This window comes from Ambystoma mexicanum, chromosome 1p (assembly GCF_040938575.1).
Source record: "Ambystoma mexicanum isolate Mex_15411 chromosome 1p, UKY_AmexF1_1, whole genome shotgun sequence".
Lineage (NCBI taxonomy): Eukaryota > Metazoa > Chordata > Amphibia > Caudata > Ambystomatidae > Ambystoma > Ambystoma mexicanum.
The window spans coordinates 605,152,475-605,168,023 of record NC_090921.1 but is presented as its reverse complement, the minus strand read 5'-3'; the positions used below and the strand labels follow the sequence as shown (position 1 = coordinate 605,168,023).

Genomic DNA, 15,549 nt, shown 5'->3' with positions numbered 1-15,549 from the left:
AGATCGGGCAGAAGGAGCAGTGGTATTGGGAACCTGTCCGCCTGAAACCCGGTGTCCTGATCCCAACTGGCTTCCAGGTGGAGCTGGAGGCACCTCATCTTGAGACGGGCATTCTGTACAGTGAGCGCGCAGGAGGCCATCAGGGACCATGTCGAGGTGGTCTAGTTGGCCAGAAAGTGTCTCACCGCCTTGCGGAGTGACAAGTCTCTCGGGCATTAGGAACACCCGCTGAACGGTAGTGTTCCAACGCACCCTTAGGAAGACCAGTTCCTGAGACTGACATAACTGCGATTTTCTCTGGTTGAGGGAAAACCACAGCTGATAAAGGTATCTGCCAACCTATGGCACGAGTGTACCACCCCTTCTGGTGATCCCTCGCTGACCAACCAGTCGTCCAGACAAGGGCATAGTGTAACGCTTACCTGGACTCCTCGGGAGAGTAATGCCTTCAACCTGTGGACCTGCTACTTGACAACTTTTGGATTCTCTTTCCGTTTTAAAAACAATGGAACACGAACATCCATTAACTACAATAATACTGCATGACATGTGTGCTCCTTTAATCCCTCCCTTCTCACCTGTGTTTATTTTTTTGTGGAGCTCTCCACCCTGCTTTTCTACAGGGACACGTTGAGGTAAAGAAACAATGGTAACATGGGTAGCTGTTGTACTGTATAGCTTCTTGTCAAATAAATGTCTTTACTTTTAAGAATGAGTCTTGGGGTAAGTAGCTGGTGAAAATGCTGTAATCATTGAGGGCTTAAATTAGATTCCTACGCTGGAGAGATCTCTCTTTCTAATAACTTGCTCTTTTTCCTTTTTTTTTTGCAGGTTCTCGGAATTTAGGCTTATGGCTGAGAAGGACTGCAGAGTTACCCAGAATGAGATAAGGTTTATAAAACGTGAGTTCGTTTATACAGAGTAAATGTAGCCTTCAGGGATGAGTGCGGAAACAACTATGAGGTGAAAACTTGAAGTACCTTCAGGTACGTAATGCTTAACGTTTTCTTCTTTTAATTATAAAGTTAGTATATTGTTAATTAAATACCACTCGTTTTGTCTGCAGGTTTTCGGAAAGCTGAGGAAAAATACCTTCGGAAGATGCAGTGGCTGCGGAAGAACTTGTGACTGAAGATATGCGACTACGATCGAAAACTGCTGACTGAAGATGCTGTGGCGGTGAGTGAAACTTCTGACGGAAAGTGCTGAGACTACGAGCAGAGACTGCTGACAGAAGATGCTACAGCTGAGAGTAAAACATCTGACGGAAGATAGTCTCTTCGGAGATGACCTTGGTCAGGTAAATCGTTTCAATTAACTATTGAACTCTGTAAATTGCTGTGAAGCTAATGTCTCTATTATCTCCTTTTACAGGAGATGTGAGGAGAAACGCTGGTAGCGTTACGCGCTGTCAGCAGATGAGACGCGAAGCACGCGTTAAAGCAGAGGCAGGGCTTAAATAGCTCCCTCTGCAATATGAATAGAACGTGTTGCAACTTATTAAATGGATTGTGCAGCGGCCATGTTAAGTGTATGGAATTTACTGTAAAACATCACAATAGTCTATGGAAGTGTATGCTGAGAATGATGTAAATGCCATCTGTGCCAGGAGAACACCCACCTTTGACCTGCTGGTTTATGTAATGTTCCCTGCCTAGCCTGAAAGCCTAAATGAGGATTATGTCTACTGACTGGGATCATGGCCTGGCCCTCCAAGCAGAGAAGTCCCGCCACTGCGTTCATCAACTTCGTGAAGACACAAGGGACAGAGTTCAGGCTGAAGGGCAGCACCTTGACCTGGAAGTGGTACGACAAATGTGAACCGCAAAAGCTTCTGATGCGGTTGATATATGGGTACATACAGGTACGCATCCTTTAAGTCCAGGGAACACATCCAGTCGCCTGAACACAGATACTCGACTATGTGAGCGGGAGTAATCATCTTGACGTGTTCCAGCGGTAAAGACATATTTAGAAATGACAGGTCCAGGACTACCCTCAGGCCAGGCTGGTTTCTTGGGCATCGGACAAATCCTGGAATAGTAATTGAAGGGCTTGCCAACAAGAAGAAACAGTTCTATTGCCTACATCTCAAAGAGAAAGGACCTGCCATAAAAGAGCCAGGGACCAGATCTGACGAAGAGGAGGAGAGAATGATAGAGGCAAAGGAAGAGGAAGACTGAAGACAATAGAGACTACAGGTAGGATGCACGGTTGCAGAAAAGATGCTTCCAGGTGTCCTTGAACAAAGCCAAACGGACCCCCACAAGCGAGCTGTGTTCCCCCAACCTTGATGTCACTACTGCTAGGCGGCAGGGGGAGAGGAGAGGGAGCTGAAAAAACCATGCAACGTCCTGTGCTGCTTCCTCTGGTCACTGGGTGACCTGTCAGGCCTCTTGAAGCCCAAATACAAGGGTAGGTTTGAACTCGGTCCTACCCTGGGATTGAGGGAATGATCCCTGACCTGGTATTGTCAGGATGGCCAAGGACTTGGCGGTTTGAGTGGAGGTTTTCAACTTCGCCAATTTGTCAATGGTGGACTAATGAAACAGGTCCACACCCTCTAAGCACAGATCCAGGAATCGCTCCTGCACGCTTCAAAGCATGCGGTACTCTTTGTTTATCTCCCTACCTGCCCTTTCAGGGAAATATTGTGTAAATGTTGTGTCTCCCCGGTCGTGCTGAGTGTTTATTTGTGCAAGCAGTCGCCTCCCGGACTGCTGCCACCCCCGGTTTGTCTTCCCATCTATGTCGCAGGTCTAGGTCCTGTGCTCGTCACCTTGCCTCAACTTCAGAGCGTGAGTTTAGGTTTGTTTAGCCGCGTGCCTGCCTTTTCAGGGCAATATTGTATGAATGTGTGCACTCCAGCCTGCGCTGCCTGCGTGTCTCCCCAGTCATGATGAGTGTTTATTTGTGGAAGTAGCTGCCTACCGGACCTCCCACCACCCATGGTTAGCTATTCCCAAACTGGAACCCCAGACACGCGATTGGCTCCTGGGCATCCTTATGTCATCACTGAAGGGCAGCCCCCTGCACCTAAGGGACCCAAGGGAAAGGACAACTTCGAAAGAAGCAGCTTAGGAAAGTGTCTGCAGTTGTGAGCAGGGTAAGCACCCTTTAATCAACAGCCTACTACATTAGTCTGCCTCCTACCACCCTCTTTCTAATCCCAAAGCTAATCCCACCCCCCCCCACTTAGTGTCCCCTTCTGTAGTGGCATACTTCCTTTAAATACCCTCTAAGCTGCAGTCCACCATGCCTCTCTGCTCACCGTACCCTTCTGGGTGGTTGCCAAGTGTTAGGCAAAGCTTGAATGCTGTACCCTCTGGGAACACTACAAGCAACTAGGACTACAGGTATGCAGTATGACCCAGAGACAAGTGATTGGTTGTTAGGAGAAAGACAGTTCAGAAGTGAAACTGAAACCCATTTTTTCTTTACCAAGGATTCCCAGCCTGACGACAGGGAATAGTCATGAGCATGTGAATCCATGTCAGACCCCATGCTGTAGAACTGCATTATTTCTTGTTTTTATAGAGTGCTACACGCCCATAGGCCTCAGAAAGCACATTAATGGACAAACAAGTTGGGTCAGGCAGGAAGAAATGCACGTAACAGGAGAGATCTATTCCAGAGAATTAGAAAGAAAAGTCTTGATTGCTTTTTTTAAAACGGTCAGTGATGGACATAATTTAATAAGGATGGGTAAGGAATTCCATTCCATCGAAGCCCTGACTTAGAAAAAATTAACGCCAAACTTCTCCAGGCGGTAAAAGGGTTGGGTTAGGAGATGGGCGTTACTGGACACGGTATTCTCGAAGGCTTTACACGCAAGATTCTTTTTTCCAAGTAGGAAGGTGCAGCAGAGTGTAGACATTTAAAAGCAAGAGATAAAATCAAACGCAAACTCGAAGAAAGGGACTGGATCATGACGTTGCAGGCAGCAGCTGACAAACTATTACAACACCTTCCGCCCACATTCAACAAACTGAAAGTGCCAATCAAGTATGTCAGCAAATTTCCAGAAAAGAAAAAAAGACTGCTGTTCATGAAAGCGAGACTCAACATACTGCAGACAAAAGAAATACTCGCCATTCGAGGCATGGCGGAAAACCAAACCTGCCGACTATGTAAACACACGGAGAGCGTGGAAACGCTCAGGCACCTGGTGCCAACGTGTCCCTGCACCAAACAAAACAGAATCATTTATCTGCTACCACTGATTATGAACCCCCTGTTGGCCCAGGAAGACAATATGTGGAAAAGATTAATCTCCGGAGAATCCACACGGTGGACGGTGGCCATGGCGACCCTTGTCAAACTGGCTTTCACACAGATCAACGAGACCACCCTTTAAATGAGGCAACTTTCATGCAGCGAGCTTTTTGGACAAATCGTGCGACAACCTTTTTTGTGGCTGTCGCATCCCGCACTACTCACCTAGTTTTTGATCTGTGGAAAGCCTTTTTAGAAAGAACCTGGAAAACCTTTTTAGAAGAACCTGAAAAGAAAAACTATTCAAAAACAAATTCTCAAGACTTCCTTTGATAAAATTACAGGTTCACCTGAAATATAAATCAAATAAATAAATTTAAATTTTTTTAAAAAAAGCAAGAGACAGAGTCTTGTATCTCACTCTCTCCTTGACCGGCAACCTCTCTCCTAAGATTGGAAACATGGACACCCTTAGCAAGACCAAAGACCGCTGTGATAGCGCTATTCTGTGTGGTCAGAAGATGCTTCAAATTAGCTTTAGAGGTGCCAGTAAGTAGGCCGTTACAATAATCAAGGCGGGAATTGAAAAGCTCTGTGGCAAAAAGGGAGCGATTTTTGATGTTAAGATCAGGACGCATCTGATAGAGGAGTTTAATAACATGCCCGCAAGAGGAAAGAAGTTGGAGACATGCTTTTTCATAGATAACTCTGAGTCAAGAGTGACACCCAAGGTTTTTACGGTTTTGGAGACAGGAATAATATTGTCCATGATGATAAACTAAGAAAAATGTAGCATCAATATTCTGACGACGCTGCCCTGAGTCAAACATAATGAGCTCAGTTTCACTGTTATTCTGGGCCGTGAAGTTGTAACCCATCCAGTTCTGGATTTCTTGGTAAAGATTGTTCCCCTTTTTTGTATCAGAGTCATAGATACCAGTAAATTCGAAAAGGACCTGGGTGTCATCAGCTTAATTAGCATACTGGACACCCAGGTAGTCTAGAAAATCCAGGAGTGGTCCAATATAAATGATAAATAGAATGTGAGACAGGCATGATCCCCGTGGCACAACACAGGTGGAAAGAAATGTAGGGGGCTTCAAGCTTAGTAGCGGTCATGCTGGATGTTCTAGGACCTAGGAAAGGGGTGATCCAGTTAGCTGCCCTCTCTGAACAGTTGACAATGTTAAGAAGTCTTTCACTTAACAGATCGTGACCGATCAGATCAAAAGCTGCAGGGAGGTCCAGCAACAGAAGTAATGCAGGGTGACCTGCTTCAACAATCGCAGCAATGTTAGAGTTGAGGTTCAGTAGGGCGGTCTTAGTTCGGTGTTGAGCTCTAAAGCCAGACTGGTGAATGCCAAACAGTTTATTAGCCTCTACACATTTTGGCAGTTGTAAATATGCAGCTCACAATGTCCTTCAGGAGTCCCTTCATCTGAGGGGAAAGCATGAGGAGGAAGCGCTCGAAGAAGCGGTCCTCACAAGCTGTCTGATCCCTAGGGTCCTGGCCCGCCAAGGCGATGGGCCTCCGCTCCTGGTCAAAGTGCAGAGGCATCTGTTGCATGTAGCACTGGCGGGCCTTGAGCTGGATCCAAGATGGCTGCCTGCCTGGCAGGCCCCGATACGTGCCGCTCCGCCATTTTGAAGCCTTGCGCCAAGTCCTGGGTGGGAGGGCACGATGGCCCTGAGTCAAGAGAGGCTTCAGACATGAGAGGATACCGCTTGGGACTTGCACTCAAAGCGCAAGCATCGAACACCGAGATCCTCTGGTGAGCCTTCAGCCAGCCGGCAGTCGTAACGCTGTTATTCACGGCCTCAGAGCGAGCTCCGGTAGGCTGGGAGCCCTCGGCACCTGTGCCGGTAAACATGCTGGATCTAGCAGAGGACAGTCTATGAAAGTGGCACGAGACTATCCCTTACCCCCTGGAGTAGAAGAGGACGAGCCCGATCGTCCTTCTGAGGACAGCCTGGTAGGGCCCCTGAACCCCTCAACTTGGGAGCTCGTAGCCTGGAAGGCCTCAGGGATGTCCCCGGACTGCACGAAAGAGCCCCCGGGCCCCTTGGCTTGGAAGCCGGTAGCCTTAGAGGCCACTAGTCTGCCGGAACCTGAGGGCAAGGTACCCCGATCCGTGGGAAACCGGGGAAGGAGTCACTGCGCTGTGGAGCCATGCTGAACAGAGGGCCTATCTTGTCTTGACGAGAGGTCCTGGAGACAAAGTCCCTAAGCTGGGGAGGAGAAATGTGGAAATTTCCCTCTACTGCGACAAACAATTCTTAAATGCCCCGTGACCAAAAGCACTGCAGGCTTAACATGAGTCCCAGAGGTGGTCAGGTTGCAAGCACTCCAGGCAGAGTACATGGGGGTCCGAGGCAGGAATGAATGGTCGGATGAGGCACATCTCGTGAAGCCTCCTGCGGTCGACAAGCGCCTGGGTAGGCGAGACACCGAATGGAAGTGAAATAAGAATTGAGCAAAACAAAAAGGGAAGAAAGCGGAAAGCTAAAGAGCTGGCTGCCAGGTCCAACACTGTTGGTGGGGAAAAAGGGACTGGGGTGAGGTGCCAGAGGGTGGGGCCTCGACAGGCCTTCCCACGCCATAGGCCACACCCTGCATGCTAAACTAAATTAAAGGGGAAGCTCAATTTTTTGTGCTGCCAAAGGTTCCGGTATTGTGCCCATGTTGGGGGACGCCCACAAGGATCGAGGAAAGGGGAAGGGACGTAAGAGTATGCTCATACGATCAAGCTCCCCAGACATTTTCTTCGGAGTTCCCACTTTTAACTGGAGTACACCACCCTTGTCTGTGTCAGTTTCTGCCACCACAGGGATCGAATTCAATAACTCCTCTGTTGTCCCTCTATCCCAAGAAATGTATTACTTGCCCGTAGCTCAGGGCTTTGTTGGCCGCAACAATGTCGCCTTGATCCATCATGCAATTAAGGATTTAAGGGAGATCAGGCCCTCGGAGGACAGCCACCCTGCTGTGTGATCGACAGCTAGGCTGGGAATTAATGGGAGAAACCTGCAAAAAAAGGCAAGGCCTTTTGCTTGGAAGGCAGAGTCGACCACTGGACGAAGGAATCCGAAGAAGAACTTGGAAGAGACGCTTGCTGCAACTCCAGGAGCGTTTTGTTTGCCCGGTGAAGCCCTGCTGCAATGCCGAAGCTCCGAATGCGCCTCCACTAGAGAAGCCCAGCAACGACTTCTCCCTTTGGGTTGGTGGCACCAATCAACCCCAAAGCGTACTTGTCTGGACATCCTCTCAGAGCTGGCCAAACTTGCATTGCTGCTGCATTAACCGAAGTGCCAGGGAGAGATGCACCAAATCGAGTGCATCGCTTTTAAGTCAGTCAAGAGCTACAGGAAAATCCTCCGGACTCCCATGAAACAGGACTCACCAAGCCTGAGGCACCTCAACAGTGTGCTGGACCCCAGATGCGAGCAAAGTCCATTAAGGTATCCGAGAACCGCGGTGGTGCTGTTGGTGCCGTTTGTGAGAGACGCAAGGAGCTAAACCCGTGAAGTGCAGCTGATCTGAGGTTTGCCCATTGCTGCCGTCGACCTTCCTTTCGTACTGCAGGAGTCCTAGACGTCCTCCCTCTTGGCTCAGGAACACAGGATCTGCAGACCTGCACAGGAACAGAAGCCAGCTGGAAGCAGTTTTTCTTCTAACCAAAGGTACTGTAAAACTAATGACTTACCTCTTGTTGTGTAGCCTTGATCGTTTTCAGTTGAGACTTGTCTTGGTTGCCCTTGCAGACTTACTTGCAGCTTTGCCCCTCACAAGCCTCCCAACTTGTGGCCCTATAGGGATTTCATTTTCTACAAATATTTCTACAACATTGTGCAAGACTATTTACCTACCTACAAGCAGTGTTTCAGCTCCCCTAGACTTTTGCTCAATGAAAATTGGCAGTCCTGGCTCCCTGAAAGCCTATTTACCTCTGACGTTCTTTGCCTTCCCCCCAGAAAAGGGTTAATTTACTTTGCAATGGAAGGTTTTAAAAGTACTTACCTGCTTAAGAAGATTTGTTAACCATCGTTTTCTCCCTCTGAAACTTTCCCTTTTGATCTCCCAGTCAGTATTGCTCTAAATGTGCAAGTGATGCATTAATGTCCACAGTTTCCTAGTTATTTAAGTCACCTGAGGGTGTAGGAAGTGTCTGTATGCCATCCCCAATGGGTATCAACTGATTTAGTGAAATTGAGAGGGTGTATTTATTGAAGTATATTTTGTGTTATATGATTGCTCCCTTCTAAAGAAGGCCTTTTCAACTGACTTAAATACATTAATTGTTTAAACAAGAAACCTCGAGTGCAAGAGTTTGTGAATACTTGTCACTGTGAATCTGTCTAACAACCTTACTGCTTACATTGACCCCTCTTGAGATAAGCCTGGCTGCTCAGCCACACTACCAACCTGTGTAGTACAGACTTGAACCAAAGGTTTGGTTACCTATTGCGAGGAGGACAGGGTTGGTGCAGTCTCCCACAGGGTACTGCATGCATCCTTGCCTAACACACCTGAGCGGGACTTTTAAATATATAAGGCCCCCTCAGGTGCACGCCACTGGAACCAGGGGGTGGAGTTGCAGAGAGCACCAGTTGCAGCTGAAGGATAAAGAAAACAGAGACTGGAGCCACTGCTAACTTTGAAGCGGATGTCGGTCCAGAGAAGGTCTCCAAGGTTAATGCCCTTAATTGAAGAGGTTGCAGAGCAGGAAGCAGTGTTGTATCAGGCTCTCCCCCTGAATAGAGAGGCTCTCCTGATAGCATGCTGTATCCTGGTGGATGGCGAGCAACAGTGTGTACTAGGAGCGAAAAAAGCACCTTTCCCGATCAGCACTGGCCCCAGGAAAACTGAAAGCAGTCTGCTGTGCAGGAGGCAGAAAAAGCTGTGACAGCGGATAGAGTGGACACATATGCAGAAGCCGGTGAGTTTACCATTGTCGGGTAAACCCGGTACGCTACGCAATCGACTGCTCGCTACTGATAATTTCTAATACCGAACAAAATAAGGAAGTCACAGTGGCATAAGAACTTTGTCAAAAGACCAGAAAAGCAAGGTTACAATTATTGCTACCAAAGTCAACATCATTGCCAAAGTATAGAGGGCAATACTTCAAAGAGCATATAATCCATATTGGATAACAACAAGAGAACATTATTGTAGAAAGGTTGTAACCATTAATGCCAGAGTGAAGTAGAGGCAATAGATGAACAAGACATCAACGAGCATTGCCGAAGCCAAAAAAGGAACAAGTTACTTACCTGTAACTATTGTTCTCCAGCATGGGTCTGGCATGGATTCACATAATTATTCCCAGTCGTCAGGCCGGGAATCCTCGTTAAAAGAAAAAAACAGTTTCACTTTCCCTTACAAACTGTATTTCTCCGCTAACCAAATCACTGAACTCAGGGACATACTGCCCCCAGCCAATGACTGCCCTCTCTCCAAGTCCCTCCTCTGGCAGCCTTCTTTAGATTTGGTAAGCATGACCAAGAAGAGCCGCAGAGGGGAAGAAGGGAGGGCTTGCATGTGAATCCATGCCAGACGCATGCTGGAGAAGAACAAGTTACTTACCAACTGATAACGTTCTTTCAACTGGATGTTCCTCCAAGGTATTCCTCATCTTAGATAATCACATCCAGCTCCGGGAAAATAAAATTCTCGGCAGAGGGTGCCGGGCTTCGATGGCATTGAGACGAGGTCCCTTGAAGGAGTCCGTCGAGGGTGAGGTCATCGGGTGTATAAGTAGCACACGCGGCGCCCGTTGGCCTCAGTTATGTTTTTCCCTCCTGTTCGTGTTTGTTGTTGGACTAGGCAAGCAGTAGGCAGCCTTGCGAGAACGAAAGCTGGAACAGCATAAGAAATTCTACAGAGGGGTAGGATGGGAGGGCGATGAGGAATACGTTGGCGGAACATCCCGTCGAAAGAACGTTACCAGTTGGTAAGTAACTTGTTCTTCGAATGGATTGTACAACGTACTCCTCATCTTTGATAAGACTCCCAAAGCAGTATGTAGAATTGGAGGAGGGAGGAGAATTTAGAATTTTCAGCTTTTTATAAGGATGAATACAGTACCACCTTACCAAAGGCGACATCCTGAGAGTGGTAAGCATCCAGGCAATGATTCTTTGTGAACGTATGCAACGATGACCATGTTGCAGCATCACAAATGGATCTTTGAAAGGCTGCAGAAGAGGCTATACCTCTAGTAGAATGAGCTCTCAAGCCCCCTGGCGGGGGTATAATCCACCTTTACAAAGTCTGTTAAGAAACAGCTTGTCCTAATTTTCTTCCAGTGTAGCCAATAAAGAGTTGGTCATCCACTCTTAGGTTTGGAGAATCTAGAAATATAGAGGCTTAAAGCTCTTCTAGGGTCCAATCTATGGAGCCTCTCTTCCTCTTTACCGGAATGCGGTGGGGAGTAAAACTCCAGCAGAACGATCTTTTGATTTAGATGAAAATCAGATACAACCTTAGGTAGGAAAAAGGGTTTTACCCTCAACACAACCCGGTCCTTGTGGAATACGGTATAGGGTGGCCTGGAAGAAAGTGCCTGCAACTCGCTCACTCTACGTGCAGATGTCAATGCAACCAATAATATGGTTTCGAAGGTTAATAACCCCAATGGGCATGTGTGCAAGGGTTGAAGTGGGGCACACATTTGAAATTATAGAACCAAATTAAGATCCCAAACTGGAACCTGAAAAGTAGAAGGCAGTAAGACGTTTGTGAGCCCTTTCAGAAATGGAATCACCAAAGGAATTTTGAAGTTAGAGCATTCTCTATCGAAAAGCGCTGGAACATGGAAAGCGCCGACAGGTAACCTTTAATGGTTCCAATATTAAGACCTTTCTGTGCTAATTAAAGGAGAAAAGAAGGCACATCCAGAGTGGAACAGAGAAAAGGATCAACATTCTTTTCCCTCCACCAGTCACAAAATGTGTTCCAGCGGTAACGGTACAGAGATTTTGTTGCTGGCCTTCATGCCAAAAGCAACACCTCCATCACGTCATCCGGGAGGTCCCAATCCTTTTATCTCAACCTTTCAGAAACCATGCGTGAAGGTTGAGCGTTGACCTCTGGATGCAGAACCTGTCCCTCCGCTTGCGTGACGCCCAGTGCCATAGGTCCTGCGCCTCTTTGGAGAGCGCTGGGGGATCTGGTGCCCCCCTGCTTCCGGATGTAAAACATTGCGGTGGTATTGTAGGTGAAGAGCCGCACCACCTTAGCCTTGAGGGACGGAAGGAAGGTCTTAAGGACCCAGAACACTGCTCGAAGCTTCCGCACGTTTATGTGCAACGACTTCTCCTCCGGCAGCCACAGGTTTCTGGCGTGAAGACTTCCGGTGTGATCTCCCCGTTCTTCCAGAGAAGAGTCAGTCGTGACCGCCCCCTGGTGTGGTGGGATCTGGAAATCCGCACCTCAGGACATAGGAGAGCGCACTCCCCACCACCTTGATCTGGAAGCTTCCTGACACTTTTATCCAACGGTCGTCGAGGAACTCTTGCAATGGACGCATCCGTAGCCTGCAGAGTCGGATGAGATAGATGCATGATGACGTCATGTTGAGTCGGGATCCCAGAAATAGCGTGTCCTGCGATGGAGTCAAGCAGGACTTTGCATAGTTCACCGAGAACCCCAGATCCATCAGCAAGCGGACAGTCCTCGCCGTGTGTGCGACAGCAATGTCCTTCGAAATGGAACGGATGAGCCAGTCGTCCAAGTAAGGGTAGACTTGAATGTCTTTTAGTCTCGGATACACCGCCACAAGCACCAGGCACTTGGTGAAGACCCTTGGCGCAGACTTCAATCTGAAGGGAAGGGCCTTGAATTGGTAATGCATCCCCTGAACGACGTAGCGCAGAAATTTGCAGACTCCCTTGTGGATTGGAATGTGAAAGTATGCATCCGCCAAGTCTAGCGACGACAGAAAGTCTCCCTCTTCGAGCTGTTCAAGCACGTGCTGAAGAATGACCATGCAGAACTTTTGGGACTGGATGTATTTGTTCAGTCGTCGGAGGTCGAGGATAGGCCTCCAGCCCCCGGTCTTGTTTTTCACGAGGAAGTACTTTGAGTACACTCCGGAGCCCCAGAGCCTTTTTGGCACGAGCTCTATCATGCCTTTTTTGAGAATGGCCTGCACCTCCAGCAGCAGCTGAGGGATGCGGTTTTCCTGCCAGGCCACAGGTGGTATTCGGGGACACTTGCGTTTAAATTCCAGGGTGTGTCCGTGGGCGAGAGCGTCCAGCAGCCAACAGTCAGTGGAGATGATCTTCCACATGCTGATGAAGTTCGCCAGCCGGCTTCCCACCGGGGTGCACGGGTGGGGGACCAAAGCTATGGCCAGTTCAATCCAGCTTGGATGTCGAAGGGCCACCCTGGGGTCCCTGCCCACGAAGACGACCTCCTCCGAAAGCCTTGGAACGGCCTCCTGGGAGGAGGAGCAGGAGGGCTGGTGGTAGGAAGAACTTCCGCCAAAATCTTTGGAAGAAACTTGGGACTTGGCTCGTAAGGGCCGAAAGGACAGTTGCTGCTGTTAAAGAGTGCCCAAGGCAGGTGCTGTATCGGTGTCAGCCTTGATGGCCTGTAGAGACTCATCTACAGCCTTCCCGAAGAGGTTGTCTGTGTCAAAGTGCATGTCCAAAACCCTCGTCTGAACATCCTGACGAATGTTTGTGGCCTTGAGCCAGCCACGACGACTAAGGCAAACGCTGTTGCCTATCTGGCAGAATCCTGCGTTGGCGATGTACGTGGCCAACATGATGGCGTGGTCCGACGCCACCTCACCTTCCTGCAGAACCTCCAATGCTTCTGACCTCTTGTCGTCGGGGAGGAAGTCCAGGATGGAAGCTATCTTGTACGATAGCTCACGGTTGTAGCGCCCTATGATGGCGAGGGCGTTGCCGGCCTTCATGGTAGTGGCCGCAGAATAGATAACCCACCGTCCCATGGCATCTATTTTATACCCCTCGCTGTCCGCAGGGGTGGACGCTGCCGAGGAAGAAGCACCCGAAGACTACTTCTTGGACCCGCCGATACCACAGTGTCTGGCAACTGTTGGGCCCGCAAGCACTTGGGCGCAGAGTCCGGCACCCTGCACATCTCAAGGCGATCCCTCTTTGCTGGGGCCGTAGAAGGGTTCTTCATGAGGGACAAGCCCCATATGTTATCAAGAAGTAGGACCGAGAGTATTGTCTTTCTCTTCGCCTCGCGGTGCTGGTATAAGAAACCACCCTCCTCTGGAGTGAGCTGGAAGAGCCCCCAAGCTCTAGAGATCAAGTGAAATGAGGCGATCTTGTCCGGCGGGGAGGATCTGGGGGGAGGCGACAGGGGTAGAGGGGGGTGGGGAGAGGGAGGCGAGGGGTAGCAAGGAGGCAGCAGGTGCTTCTTCCTCTTCTTGGCCGGTGGCTCCTCCGTCAGAGGGTTGGCTGTCGCCGGAGCCGCGGGCGGGACCGCCGGCACGATAGGCATCCATATCTGTATCTCAGAGACCAGAGTAAGCAGTGCAGACAGAATGTCCACCAAGAGGTGTCTAGGAGGCAACTGAGGCGGGGGTAGCAGCTGAGGTGCAGGCGGAATAGGCGGCTGGGGCACCGGCAGGACACCCAGGCCCTTGTTGCCTTGCTGCTCTTCCTTGACAGTATCCTTGCCGTCGTCGCCTTCATAGTCGCCTTCGTCGGCGCAGTCGTCTTAGGGCCTGCTCCCAACGTTTTCCTCCTCCTGGATGGTTTGAAGGTAGACAAGCTTATCCTCAGAGGAGATATTCGTACCCTGGAGGGCCTCTGCACCCCCACCCCTTATTCGCCTCCAGTGGGGAAGTTCTCGTGTTGTGGGTGTGGATGGGTTTGGGGAGGTGTGGCGGGCATCTCCTTCTCTGGGGTCTTCTCTATGGGCTGGAACGCAGCCTCCCTTCTGGGAGGAAGGGATACACTCGCCCTCGGGGTAGCGCCCTGCGGAGCCGTCTCAGCGGCCTTAGCGAGAGACGCCACCCACACTCCTCGATGGAAGGCTGGGCCTTTGCCGGGTGTACTTGGGCCTTCACGGTCAGGACTGGTCCCATGTCCTATTTGGCCTTGGGCGTCCCGGGCGCCTTGTCCTGCTTGGCCTTCTCATTAGGGGGAGGCTCTGCTCCCCGATCCTCCTTGGCCTTCTCCAGCAGGTCGGTCTTGGGCTTCTCCTCGAGTTTGCCTGGATGGTCCGACTTCCTCTTGGCCGACGATCCTGAAAGTTGACTGGTGATTGAAGTCGATGGAGACTTCAGACGCATGGCGCTCCCGGGGAGAGTGGACTTGCGGTGGTTTGACGTTTGTTAGACCTCCACGGGAGGGTCGCCCCCAAAGGTCTTAGAAGCGCTCTCAGCTTTCTTGGAACCGGGAGAGGCATGCTCCTGGGACCCACGCCCAGAGCAGGGCCTTGGCTTGTAGCCACTCTATCAGCCGGCTATGCCGATCCTTTAGCGTGCAAGGGGTCATCTCCTGGCAAAAAGCACAATCTTCCTCCTTGTGCGCTGGCTACAGGCAGTAAAGGCACTGGGAATGCCTGACGTCCGAGAAGACATTCTGTAAGCCGCAGTTGGAGCAAAGCTTCAAAAGCAGGGTTGAATCCTCCTCCCCCAACATGGTCCACGCAGTGTAGGCCTGAAGAATCTTCTGATGAAATCTGCCCTTCAGGGGCTCTGAAGAATCCGAAAAAAGGGTCCCCGTTAATCCAAAAGTTGAGCGATCAAGCACAAAGCTCGATTGACAAAGAATTGAGTAAACTCTTCCAAAAGCACAACAAGCTCGAGAGCTAAACACAAGGCCTCCCAACGCATGGAGGTGCGGTAAAAATTTGAAGATGGCTGCAAGAGGAGGGGCTTAGGTAGAGGGCAGTCATTGGCGAAAGGACAGTATGACCCAGAGCTCAGTTTTTGGTTCTTAGGAGAAAGACCGTTCAGAAATGAAACTGAAACCAATGTTTTTCTTTACTGAGGATTCCCAGCCTGACGACAGGGAATATTCAGGAGCATGTGAACCCATGCCAGACCCCATGCTGGAGAAAGGATCCTTCTCCCCATGGCGTCCAACTTCTTTCCCACGCAGCTGGAACAGAGCTATAAAAGGGAGCTTCCCTCTTCTCTTCCGACATGGTTCGGAGTGCGTAGTAGGCATGATGGCCTTCTGGAACTTTTGATGAAAACTCAACATTCCTTGCCCTGGAGGGGCACTGAAATTCACTGACAAACGGATCCCCACTTGTCAGCTGATGTAGAGAAAGAGCACAGGCTTTTGTTTGACAAAAATAGGACTTTTACAGCAAAAAAAAAAAAAGAAAAAAAAAAA

At 49.6% G+C, this 15,549-nt stretch overlaps 1 protein-coding gene across 7 annotated transcripts in view; it reads right to left on the bottom strand.

Annotated features, from left to right (window-relative positions):
- RANBP3 (RAN binding protein 3) overlaps nt 1-15,549 on the bottom strand; it is a 1,483,781-nt gene that overhangs the window by 558,162 nt on the left and 910,070 nt on the right. The gene's annotated exons all lie outside the window — the stretch shown is intronic.